Genomic DNA, 10,644 nt, shown 5'->3' with positions numbered 1-10,644 from the left:
TTAAGCTGAAGGCAGGAAGTCTGACACAGAAGCCCATGTGTACACAATAGAAGGAAAGAAATGCTGTGTTTCTTTTGACAGGGGACTCAGAGCAGCACTACTTTGGGGGTTAACTGGTATATTTAGATGGACCTTTCTGATAAGGCTTACTTGGTTTTAACCTTTCCTTCTCCTTTAAAGAAAACCCAAAGTACAGGATGTTTAATTGTTAAATAGCAGACTTAGGATATGGAGATCCAAATTACAGAAAAATCCCTTATCCAGAAAATCCTAGGTCCCATTGCATTTTGAATAATAGATCCCATACCTGTACTTGCTTGCAATAACAAAAAATCTTAACTGTCAATTATATTTTCCCTGCCCCTCCTCTATGCTTTAGGAGATAAACCAAAATGGCAAAAACTAAGCCAATGATCAGCTCCAGGAACATCAAAGAAGGTCTAAAGTTTCCTGTGAGTACTGTTACAATTAGAAGATGCCTATGTGAAGCCAAAATATTGGTAAAAAACCCCGCAAAATTGCATTGTTGAAAAAAGGCGTGTTGAAGAGGTTACAATTTGCTAAAGAACACATTGACTGACCTAAAGAGAAATGATGCAATATTTTGTGGACTGATGAAAGCAAGATTGTACTTTTTGGGTCTAGGGGCCACAGACAGTTTGTCAGACAACCCCCAGACACTGAATTCAAGCCACAGTACAATGTGAAGACAGTGCAGCATGGTGGCACAAGCATCAAGATGTTTCTCATACCATGGTGTTGGGCCTATTTATGTTAATACTTAAATAGGTCATGTTGCCTTATGCCAAAGAGGAAATGCCCATGAAATGGGTGTTTTAACAAGACAATGACCCCAAACACACCGGTAAACGAGTAATATCTTGGTTCCAGACCAACAAGATTGATGTTATAGAGTGGCCAGCCCAATCCCTGGACCTTAATTCAACAGAAAATTTGTGGGGTGACATCAACAATGCTTTTTCGGAGGCAAAACTAAGAAATGCAGAAGAATTGTGGAGGTACCAGAAGTCGCTTGAGTCCATGCGACACAGATGTGCAGCAGTTCTCAGAAACAGTGGTTATTCAACTAAATATTAGTTCAGTGATTCAAAGAAAAGCAAAATCTTGAAACATTTTTCAGTTTGTACAGTGAATCTTTGAGTTTGTAAAAAAGAATGCAGACACTACTATTTTTGGAACAGCCTAATATTCCCTTTTCTTCACTTTTTGTAAAGCAATAACACAAATTTGATAAAATTTTCTTCATGTAATGACTCTTCAGCGCATTTGCTTGCCTGAGCTTATTGTTGGAAGATAAAAGGCATAAATCAATTCCAGGGGAATATCAAATACCTGCATGATCCTGAATATGGTCACTGACTTGCTTTGCTAACTGTACAAAAATGCATAATTTTCTGAGGACTGAAAATTCCTTTTGCTATCTGCTATTAACTTTGCTGGCAGATTTGAAAGGTAAGTCCTGAAATCAGTTTGACAGAATTTATATAAGTTTTGCCAACTGTCTACAAACTTACTTATACTTACCTTGTATTTATTTTCTTATTTATTTAGAGCCCTGTTATATCATGAAAAGTGTAGACAGCAACAAATTAGATGTCACTTTTCTTTATACTTATATTAGATATTATCCTATTTTATTTTGCTACTCTTTAGATTATATGTTACACATAAGGTTACATGTGGCTTTGTAAGGAACATAATAAAAGTGATGTTACACCAAATATTACAAATCAATTACAGGTATATGGTTTACTGGCCTTTAAAAACAAGACGTATATTTGTATGATGAAACAGCATACAGCAACATATACATCCATGTTTTAATGTGGATTTTCCACTGTTATGGTTACTGAATTTCTTTTGAAGGAATCGTTATCACTATATGTATCATTTTTATCCTTCTATTTTATCCGTTCATCTTTTTCCTGCAATAGAAAGTAGCAAAGGGAGGGCAGGTTATGTGTCTGGGAAGCTGCACATTTTAATGAATTCATGCATTCGAACTGAAACGGTTAAAGAACCAAGAAAACATAGTCAATGAAATTTTAATCTGGTCAAGCCATGCATTAAACAATGACTTAAGGGAAAGTCCTAACAGTCTCAAGTACCTTGCATAACAGCTGCTCCACTTGTCATATCAAGTTTATGTGGATTAGGCATAAAAGCTTTCTAAGCCTGCTTTCGCTTTCCACTTCATGTGTTCATTATATACAACTTTAAAAGGCTCACTTGAAGGAGAATTAAAGGGGGACAATTCAGTTTTTGCATGTATAAGTTTAAAGCATGGTGGGAGCTGTAGTCCAGCATTATTAGGGATAAATCCTTAAAGCAAACTGCTTGATAATATTTTTCCATGGAGAGTAATCCAGTTTTATGCAAGATGGTCTGTCTGTCTACCCATTAAAGTCAAGGCCTTCTGCACAGGGTACCCTTGGAAATCTAATTTTTTCTTTGGGGTCCAGTGCATGTAACATTTGGGCCTTCAGTGACATAAGAAACCTATAAAATGTTGTACCACTCTTGCAAAATATACTGGGTACCCTGCACTTTCTATATGTTTAGGTGATCAAAACTACTGGTAGACAACTCACATCACATGGAGTCGCTTTATTTCCCTGCAATAACAACTGAGTCTTCAGCTTGCTGTAATTTGCACCTAAATTGCTGTTAACCCCTTTACAAGTAAATATTAAATATGCACCCAAATATCCTCAGTACCAAGCAGCAGCAGGTAGAACATGGATCACGATCAGGAGTCATTACCTAACAATTCGTAATGGTTAGTGGACAAGATGGAACCATAAATGAAAACATGTAGTTTGACGTCTTACTACAGACATTTTTCCAAGTACCTAAAAAGCCCCATGAATACCAAAACTTGTACAGCAATTACCCAATTTAACTAGTATTCTGATTTTGTGTCACTTGTAGGTAGGATTTATACTGGAAAATTATTTTGCATTTGTAATTATATTTAGGCCACTTAATGGGGAGTGCTGGGTGGAGCAATGGGGGAGTTTCTGAGAGTTTACAGGGCTCATTTACATGAATTTTGACTTTGATGCAGAGTGCAAAGTGCAATTTCTGGTGCAATAGCCATATTACCCCACAATGCAGTATTTTCCAACTTATTTCCAGTATAATAGTGGTCAGGACACAAAGCTTAAACAAGGCCCATATCCCCTTTAACCTTTAATATTATGCTGGACTATGCTGGAAATTGTAGCCCAGACAGAATTGTGGCCATTCAACCCTGTCCATGGATGGATTCTGGGAATCAAAGTTCCTCCGTTTTCCATAGTGCAAGTGTCCCCAACTTTCTTTTACTTGTGAGTCATATTCAAATAATAGCTCTGGCCTACAAGAAGGTGTTACCTCTGTATTTTTTTATTACATAGCTATGTTTCAATAAATATTCAGTTCCCATATTTTAATGTTTATAGAGCCACCTTTTGCTTATGGGTGTATCCAAAGAGGATTACTCTTTTGTCCAGCAACACAGGAAAAGTGAAAACCACCTTTTGAAGCAGAGATGAATGATTTATATACGTCATTATCAATTTATCAATACAATAAAAATAAAAATGATATGAGTGTGCTTAAAGCTCTTGATGAAGGGAAGTGAAGCTGGAATGGGGAGGCAGGGTATGAACAGATAGTTTGAAGAGAATAGGACAATGGACACACAGTGGCTCACAGTACAAGTTGATCTGATTGTCATTTTGGAGTCAGGAAGGAATTTTTTCCCCCACTGAGGCAAATTGGAGAGGCTTCAAATTAGGTTTTTTGCCTTCAACTAGCAGTTAGTTGAACCTGACGCGTGTCTTTTTAACCTAATTTACTATGTTATGTTAGATATTGAGCACTTTACGAAAAGCACTGGGGAAAGTTTAAACTTGCTAAGTGTGGGGAATCATGTACAGTATATCCATAACCAAAAACATACTTGCATAATCATATGTTACTACCAAATGGGCTATGCACTTTTTTAACATAAGTTTAGCAATGTTATATTTATTATGTAACTAATAACTCCATCAACTTGTGCATGGGAATCATCTTGCAAATACAAATTGAATGGGTCATCCCCTCCATAAAGATTGGCCAGATCAGTATATTCTGGCTATTTGTTATTATACACACAGTTTTGCTCAGCATGACCAGATTAATAAGCATACTAATCAATGCATTTGAATCCAAAGTAACTGTTGATGGGTTTATACCAGTATCTACACTTGTACAGTTTAACATGTTAAGATCTGAAAAAAAAATTCTGTGTTGACTTGTTTAAATATTTAAGTGAAATACGAACTACATTAAGACCTCTTGCAGACAGGTTATATAATGCACAATGGAGATATTGTCTCAGCATCATCAAATAAAATTGTTAAGTTGTTGACAATTTAACTTTATTTTGCACTGGAGCCTAGTGTACTAAAAGTAAATTAGTCTTTAGGGCTTATTTACAACCAAAGCTGCAACTGCATTCATTCAAAAATAAAAAAATTTTCATGATGTTGCTGAAAACACAGTTCGTCAGTTTATATATTGAGTCCACAAAAATATAATCAGCCAAGTAGAGCTTTCATTAGCATTATTTTTTGGCTTTGATTATTAATAGTGCAATACTGTTTAGCTGTATCTTTATAGAGAAATCATACAGCTACTGGAGTACACAATGCTTTTGTGCCAATATAAAAAAAGTATTTGGTGTGCCAAAAAATGACTGTACTTTCTGTGTTGCTGCTAGGTTCCTTGCAATGTGACACTGAAGAGAAGCTTTTTCAAAAACTGCTTGCACGATACAACCATCATATCAGACCTGTAGAAAATATGTCTGATCCTCTTATGGTACATTTTGAGGTTGCAATCACACAGCTCGTTAATGTTGTAAGATTAAGCTACTCTTACCATTGTCTCTCTTTCAGAATTTACTGATCCAGACACATTCCATGACATGGTAAAGTACAGGTATGGGACCTTGTTATCCAAATTGCTCAGGACCTGGGGGTTTTCTCGATAAGTTATTTTCATAATTTGGATCTCCATATCTTAAATCTACAAAAAAATTATTTAAACATTAATCAAACATAACCTGCATCCGATAAGGATTTATTATATCTTAGTTGGGACCAAGTACTTTTTTATTAGTACAGAGAAAAAGGAAAACATTTTTTTTAATCTGAATTATTATTTTACAATGAAGTGTTTAAGAGATGGCCTTGTCATTCGGAGCTTTCTGGATAATGGTTTCCGGATAACGGATCCCATACCTGTACAACATCATACCCTCAAACCTTATATCATGTTAATAAACTCTCTAACTCTGTGTTCTGTAATGACACAACAATTATGAAGAGTTATATGATATTATATCCTTTCTTATGAAGCTGAAATTATGTTGTAGGATGAAGTTAACCAGATCCTGGAAACAAACTTGTGGCTTTGTCATGTAAGTAGAAGGAATCTATGCATTGGGTTGGGTATACAAATATGAGTTAACTGAATATATGAATATATATAGAAGCAAGCAATGCAATCATATCACTTGTGTGCTTTGTGAGAAAAATGAAAGGTGTTCTTTGTAAGATCTAATGTACTGCTATTTTAAAGGAATAGTTCAGTGTAAAAATAAAAACTGGGTAAATAGATAGGCTGTGCAAAATAAAAAAATATTCAAATATAGTTAGTTAGTCAAAAATGTAATCTATAAAGGCTGGAATGACTGGATGTCTGATATAACAGAACAGAACTTCCTGCTTTTCAGCTCTCTAACTCTGAGCTAGTCAGCAACTTGAAGGGGGGCCACATGGGACATAACTGTTCAGTGGGTTTGAAATGGATCCTAGCTCAGATTCAAAAGCAACAGCTATGACACATGTGACCCCCTCAAGTTACTGAATGGTTACTGACTGGTAACCAATCAGTGGAAACCAGGAAGTAGTGTTCTGGCTAATATGTAAGACATCACATTTTTGGCTAACTATTTTACAGCCTATTTATTTACCCAGTTTTTATTTTTATACTGAACAATTCCTTTAAAATTCCAGAAATCCTCTTGGAGTTACATGTCCTATATGGTACATTCTACATGTAGTCCTGAGCTTGTATGTGGTCATGGAACTCATGGAATACCTTATATTTTAAAATAGGGCATACTTTATACTATATATATATATATATATATATATATATATATATATATATATACTGTATATAATATGGAATGACTATAAATTGCAGTGGAATCCTAAAGAATATGATGGAATTGAATTTATGTGCATTCCAGCAGACAAAATATGGAAGCCAGATATTGTTTTATACAACAAGTATGTATGCTTTTTTTTTTAAATAACTGTGGTGAAGTTGAACTGTGTTTCATTAAAAATTACTCATATTCCCCTTATTAATTTTATGCAGCGCTGTTGGAGATTTTCAAGTAGAAGGGAAACCAAAAGCTTTAGTCAAATACAATGGCTTGATAACATGGAGTCCACCTGCAATATTTAGGAGCTCCTGCCCAATATATATCACTTTTTTATCCTTCGACCATCAAAACTGTTCAATGAAGTTTGGACCCTGGTCATATGATAAAGCTAAAATTTACCTTGCCATCATTGGGTCAAAAGTGGACATGAAAGATTTCTGGGAGAACAGTGAATGGGAAATAGTTGACGCTTCTGGCTTCAAGCATGACATTAAGGGGCAGATTCATTAAGGGTCGAATTTCGAAGTTAAAAATACTTCGAAATTCGACCCTCGAATTGAAATCCTTCGACTTCGAATATCGAAGTCGAAGGATTTAGCGCTAATCCTGCGATCGATCGATCGAAGGATTTTTCGTTCGATCGAACGATTAAATCCTTCGAATCTAACGATTCGAAGGATTTTAATCCAACGATCGAAGGAAAATCCTTCGATCAAAAAATCACAGGCAAGCCTATGGGGACCTTCCCCATAGGCTAACATTGACTTCGGTAGGTTTTACCTGCCGAAGTAGAGGGTCGAAGTTTTTTTTAAAGGGGAAGTACTTTGACTATCGAATGGTCGAATAGTCGAACGATTTTTCGTTCGATTCGTTCGATTTCGTTCGAATTCGAACGAATTTAACCAATTTGATGGTCGAAGTACCAAAAAAATACTTAGAAATTCGAATTTTTTTCATTCGAATCCTTCACTCGAGCTTAGTGAATCGGCCCCTAAGTATAACTGCTGTGAAGAAATCTACACTGACATAACATATTCATTTTATATCAGAAGGCTACCCATGTTTTATACCGTAAATCTAATAATGCCTTGCCTCTTTATCTCATTCTTAACAAGTTCTGGTCTACTACCTTCCATCAGACTGTGGGGAAAAGGTTACCTTGTGCATCTCTGTTATGCTTTCCTTAACTGTGTTTTTGTTGGTCATAATCTGCCAAAATTATTAATGATGAAAAAAACCGTAGAGAAGAAGAACCGACCATGTTCTAAAAGAAACAGGAAAAAAAGCTGTGAGAAATCACATGCGTTGGTAAACACTGAAAGTGCAGAGGTGGAGTTGTTTGATGATGAGTCTTGTACCATTGCATGAGATCAAAAGAACGAAGCTCCAGGATCAGAAGGAGGCAAAGGGACTCTAATGGGGCAGTTCAATAGTATACGTCTGAGTTGACTGAGGTGGTTGAAAGCATTCAGTTCATGGCAGAAAATATCAAAGACCAAAATGAAAGAGGTAAAAACAAATGGCATTGTTAGAGTTGATACCAACAGTGATTTGGGGTTCAAAATAACTTTGCACATCCCACAACACTTATTTACTCACTGTACATTAGTTTCCATTTTATTCCTATACAATATTTCAAAAGAGTTTAAGAATGAGCATAAAAGTAGGAGTTTATTTCTGTTATATTTTGCCCAACTATAATACCATGCAAATAATTTATCTTGGGCAACTATGTGTGATATTTTATTGACTATTTCTGGCTCCAGGCATTACAAAGTCAGTGTTATTCATGCAAAAAATGCTTGCTTTAAAGAAGAAATTGTATTTTTTTAGGATTGTGAATGTGTTTGCTATCAGCTCTACCATGTCCATGTTTTATCTGTTCCTTAAAGTGACACTGACATGTAACTAAAAAAAATGATAGAATCATGTCAGTATTACTAAAAAAGAATGGGTACAAATTTTATTATTATTTTTATTATCCTTCTATAGGCTGAAGTACAAATAAAAAACAGTGCTCGAGTATATTGACATATGACTGCTTGACTGATATAACCAGCTCTTCACTCCCATAGTCTTCAGACTAAAGGACTGATTATATAAATGTAAGATTGCATTACAAGACCCTTTACAGGTACAGGTATGGGATGTGTTAACCAGAACCTGTAATCTAGAAAGATCAGAATTACTAAATTGAATTCAAATAATCCAAATTTTCAAAAAATGGTCTCATTTTTTTCTGTAATAATAATTCAGCATATTGTACTTGATCCAAACTAGATAAGAGGTCCCATACCTGTACAATGTTTTCATTTTCTTTAAAGTATAAAAATTGTTAAGCAGAGCTCCTAACCTGGTTGTTACAAATGTTTGAAAGTGCAAATGAAGTTAACAATGGTCCTTTAAATTGACACTGAACTTGTAGCGCACAAGGCTCAAAAACACTGATACATTATCAGCTATACTATATATCTTAAACTGAAACAGCCACCACCATCAATTGTTTTTAGAATAATACTGAAATTTACACCCAATTATATAATTGGGGCGGAATGTTAGATCTTTGGTTACACTGCAATTTTCCATTGCTAATAAAATGGAATGTAGTTTGATTATTGATGAGTATATTATAATAGCAATTGATGATATAGTGCAATCATATAAAGAGCATTCCTACACAAAACAACTGATTTACATTATAATATTTTTTTTGGTTTTTTAGGCGGAAGATGACTGGAAGTACGTTGCCATGGTCATTGACAGAGTTTTCCTGTGGGTGTTTATCCTCCTGTGGATAAATGCACTCTGGAGGAGAATAGAATTGCAGCAGCATATGTCATGACATCTAGAGAAGACAAAGTAGTAGACGTGGACTAAAATGTGTTGTGCATTCTACATGTATTTATTTTTCAAAATGAAGCTGCACAAAATCCTATGACCTGCAGCTCATTTTATAGTTATGTTGGTTTTGTAACTGACACAGTTCTGTATATTTTTCATGAGTATAACAAAGCATAACAGGCAAAACTAATATGTAGCAGCATTAGCAAATATACAAGAAAGATGAAAGTGGGGATGGAGGGAGCAGCAAAAACCTTCCAACAAGGAGAGCAGAGTAAAAAATGAGTACTACTGCTGGCTTAACTCACATACAGTTAAGTCCATAACTCTTTGGACAGAGAACTTTTTTCTAATTTTGGTTCAGTACATTACCACAATGAATTTTAAATGAAACAACTCAGATGTAGTTGATCTGCAGACTTTCAGCTTTAATACAGTGGGTTGAACAAAAAGATTGCATAAAAATGTTAGGAACTAAAGCCTTTTTTTAACACAGTCGCTTCATTTCAGGGGCTCAAAAGTAATTAGACAAATTAAAAAACTGAAAATAAAATGTTCATTTCTAATACTTGGTTGTGAACCCTTTGCTGGCAATGACAGCCTGAAGTCTTGAACTCATGGGCATCACCAGATTCTGGGTTTCCTCCTTTTTAATGTTCTGCCAGGCATTTACTGCAGCGGCCTTCAGTTGCTGTTTGTTTGTGGGCTTTTCTGTCTGAAGTTTAGTCTTCAACAAGTCAAATGCATGCTCAATTAGGTTCAGATCAGGTGACTGACTTGGCCATTCAAGAATATTCCACTTCTTTGCTTTAATAAGCTCCCTGGTTGCTTTGGCCGTATGTTTTGGGTCATTATGAAACACCTTCCAATCAATTTGACTGCATTAAGCTGGATTTGAGCAGACCGTATGTCTCTGAACACCTCAGAATTAATCTTCTGTCCTGTGTCACATTATCGATGTGAGTGGCTTGCATCTTGTATCTTTCATGCCGTCTTTCATGCCGTCGTCTCTTTATGGGAGACTTGGATATTGCTATGCCTACCTCCTGGAGAGTGTTGTTCACTTGTTTGGCTGTTGTGAAGGGGTTTCTCTTCACCATGGAAATGATTCTGCGATCATCCACCACTGTTGTCTTCCGTGGACGTCCAGGTCTTTTTGCGTTGCTGAGTTCACCAGTGCTTTCTTTCTCAATATGTACGAAACTGTAGATTTTGCGACTCCTAATATTGTTGCAATTTCTCTGATGGTTTTTTTCTGTTTTTGCAGCTTAAGGATGTCTTGTTTCATCTGCATGGAGAGCTCCTTTGATCGCAAGTTTTCTGTTCACAGCAAAATCATCCACATACAAGCACCCCCCTCAAATGAACTCCAGGGCTTTTATCTGCTTCATTGATAATGACATAACGAAGGAATTGCCCACACCTGCCCATGAAATAGCCTTTGAGTCAATGGTCCACTTACTTTTGAGCCCCTGAAATGAAGTGATTGTGTTAAAAAATGCTTTAGTTCCTCACATTTTTATCCAATCTTTTTGTTCAACCCACTGAATTAAAGCTGAAAGTCTGCAGTTCAA

General features: G+C 35.8%; 1 pseudogene; it reads left to right on the top strand.

Moving 5' to 3' along the window:
- The first annotated feature begins 1,207 nt into the window (after positions 1-1,207).
- Positions 1,208-9,071, top strand: LOC108704530 (annotated as a pseudogene).
- Positions 9,072-10,644: the final 1,573 nt, after the last annotated feature.

Source organism: Xenopus laevis, chromosome 1S (assembly GCF_017654675.1).
Source record: "Xenopus laevis strain J_2021 chromosome 1S, Xenopus_laevis_v10.1, whole genome shotgun sequence".
NCBI classification, from domain to species: Eukaryota; Metazoa; Chordata; class Amphibia; order Anura; family Pipidae; genus Xenopus; species Xenopus laevis.
The sequence above is the reverse complement of the archived record's forward strand: the minus strand, read 5'-3'. Positions and strand labels throughout refer to the sequence as shown.